Raw genomic sequence first — 3,233 nt, 5'->3', positions numbered from 1 at the left:
ATCCTAAAATACAAGAGCTTTTCGTGGTGCTTGTCCATTTTTGTTGGTTTTCATCGAATGAACTTATTTCAGTCAGCAAGATCTTTCTTCTTCAAAGCAAAAAGATTTTATCTTAAAACACAAGAACTTTTCGTGGTTCTTGTCAATTTTTGTTGGTTTTCATCTTGTGAACTTATTTCAGTCACCAGATCTTTCTTCTTCAAAGCAAAAAGATTTTATCTTCAAATACAAGAACTTTTCGTGGTTTTGTTGGTTTTCAGCAAATGAACATATTTCATCGAGCAAGAAGTTTTTTCTTTTATAGCGTAAGATTTTATCTTAAAATACAAGAGCTTTTCGTGATTCTTGTCAATTTTTGTTGGTTTTGATCTCATGAACTTATTTCAGTCAGCTCGATCTTTCTTCTTCAAAGCAAAAAGATTTTATCTTCAAATACAAGAACTTTTCGTGGTTTTGTTGATTTTCAACAAATGAACATATTTCAGCGAGCGAGAAGTTTTTTCTTTTATAGCGTCAGATTTTATCTTACAACACAAAAACTTTTCGTGGTTCTTTCAATTTTTGTTGGTTTTCATCCAATGAACTTATTTCAGTCAGCCAGATCTTTCTTCTTCAAAGCAAAAAGATTTTATCTTCAAATACAAGAACTTTTCGTGGTTTTGTTGATTTTCAGCAAATGAACATATTTCAGCGAGCTGGAAGTTTTTTCCTTAATAGCGTAAGATTTTATCTTAAAATACAAGAACTTTTCGTGGTTCTTCTCAATTTTTGTTGGTTTTCATCTTATGAACTTATTTCAGTCAGCTAGATCTTTCTTCTTCAAAGCAAAAAGATTTTATCTTCAAATACAAGAACGTTTCGTGGTTTTGTTGGTTTTCAGCCAATGAACATATTTTAGCGAGGTAGAATTTTTTTCTTTGATCGCGTCAGATTTTATCCTAAAATACAAGAGCTTTTCGTGGTGCTTGTCAATTTTTGTTGGTTTTCATCGAATGAACTAATTTCAGTCAGCTAGATCTTTCTTCTTCAAAGCAAAAAGATTTTATCTTAAAATACAAGAACTTTTCGTGGTTCTTGTCAATTTTTGTTGGTTTTCATCTTATGAACTTATTTCAGTCAGCTAGATCTTTCTTCTTCAAAGCAAAAAGATTTTATCTTTAACTGCAAGAACTTTTCGTGGTTTTGTTGGTTTTCAGCAAATGAACATATTTCAGCGAGCAAGAAGTTTTTTCTGGAATAGCGTAAGATTTTATCTTAAAATACAAGAGCTTTTCGTGGTTCTTGTCAATTTTTGTTGGTTTTGATCTCATGAACTTATTTCAGTCAGCTGGATCTTTCTTCTTCAAAGCAAAAAGATTTTATCTTCAAATACAAGAACTTTTCGTGGTTTTGTTGATTTTCAGCAAATGAACATATTTCAGCGAGCGAGAAGTTTTTTATTTAATAGCGTCAGATTTTATCTTACAACACAAAAACTTCTCGTGGTTCTTGTCAATTTTTGTTGGTTTTCATCCAACAAACTTATTTCAGTCAGCTCGATCTTTCTTCTTGAAAGCAAAAAGATTTTATCTTCAAATACAAGAACTTTTCGTGGTTTTGTTGATTTTCAGCAAATGAACATATTTCAGCGAGCTAGAAGTTTTTTCCTTAATAGCGTAAGATTTTATCTTAAAATACAAGAACTTTTCGTGGTTCTTCTCAATTTTTGTTGGTTTTCATCTTATGAACTTATTTCAGTCAGCCAGATCTTTCTTCTTCAAAGCAAAAAGGTTTTATCTTCAAATACAAGAACTTTTCGTGATTTTGTTGATTTTCAGCAAATGAACTTATTTCAGCGAGCGAGAAGTTTTTTCTTTAATTGCGTCAGATTTTATCTTAAAATACAAAAACTTTTCGTGGTTCTTGTCAATTTTTGTTGGTTTTCATCAAATGAACTTATTTCAGTCAGCTGGATCTTTCTTCTTGAAAGCAAAAAGATTTTATCTTCAAATACAAGAACTTTTCGTGGTTTTGTTGATTTTCAGCAAATGAACATATTTCAGCGAGCGAGAAGTTTTTTCTTTAATGGCGTCAGATTTTATCTTAAAATACAAGAACTTTTCGTGGTTCTTGTCAATTTTTGTTGGTTTTCATCTTATGAACTTATTTCAGTCAGCTGGATCTTTCTTCTTCAAAGCAAAAAGATTTTATCTTCAAATACAAGAACTTTTCGTGATTTTGTTGATTTTCAGCAAATGAACATATTACAGCGAGCTCGAAGTTTTTTCTTTAATATCGTCAGATTTGATCTTAAAATACAAAAACTTTTCGTGGTTCTTGTCAATTTTTGTTGATTTTCATCAAATGAACTTATTTCAGTCAGCCAGATCTTTCTTCTTCAAAGCAAAAAGATTTTATCTTCAAATACAAGAACTTTTCGTGGTTTTGTTGATTTTCAGCAAATGAACATATTTCAGCGAGGGAGAAGTTTTTTCTTTGATAGCGTCAGATTTTATCCTAAAATACAAGAACTTTTCGTGGTTCTTGTCAATTTTTGTTGGTTTTCATCTTATGAACTTATTTCAGTCAGCGAGATCTTTCTTCTTCAAAGCGAAAAGATTTTATCTTCAAATACAAGGACTTTTCGTGGTTTTGTTGATTTTCAGCAAATGAACATATTTCAGCGAGGTAGAAGTTTTTTCTTTGATAGCGTCAGATTTTATCTTAAAATACAAAAACTTTTCGTGGTTCTTGTCAATTTTTGTTGATTTTCATCAAATGAACTTATTTCAGTCAGCTGGATCTTTCTTCTTGAAAGCAAAAGGATTTTATCTTCAAATACAAGAACTTTTCGTGGTTTTGTTGATTTTCAGCAAATGAACATATTTCAGCGAGCGAGAAGTTTTTTCTTTAATAGCGTCAGATTTTATCTTGCAACACAAAAACTTCTCGTGGTTCTTGTCAATTTTTGTTGATTTTCATCAAATGAACTTATTTCAGTCAGCCAGATCTTTCTTCTTCAAAGCAAAAAGATTTTATCTTCAAATACAAGAACTTTTCGTGGTTTTGTTGATTTTCAGCAAATGAACATATTTCAGCGAGGGAGAAGTTTTTTCTTTGATAGCGTCAGATTTTATCCTAAAATACAAGAACTTTTCGTGGTTCTTGTCAATTTTTGTTGGTTTTCATCTTATGAACTTATTTCAGTCAGCGAGATCTTTCTTCTTCAAAGCAAAAAGATTTTATCTTAAAAT

The sequence above is a fragment of the Heptranchias perlo genome, unplaced genomic scaffold (genome assembly GCF_035084215.1).
Source record: "Heptranchias perlo isolate sHepPer1 unplaced genomic scaffold, sHepPer1.hap1 HAP1_SCAFFOLD_136, whole genome shotgun sequence".
Taxonomy (NCBI): Eukaryota; Metazoa; Chordata; class Chondrichthyes; order Hexanchiformes; family Hexanchidae; genus Heptranchias; species Heptranchias perlo.
Note: the sequence above shows the minus strand (reverse complement) of the source record.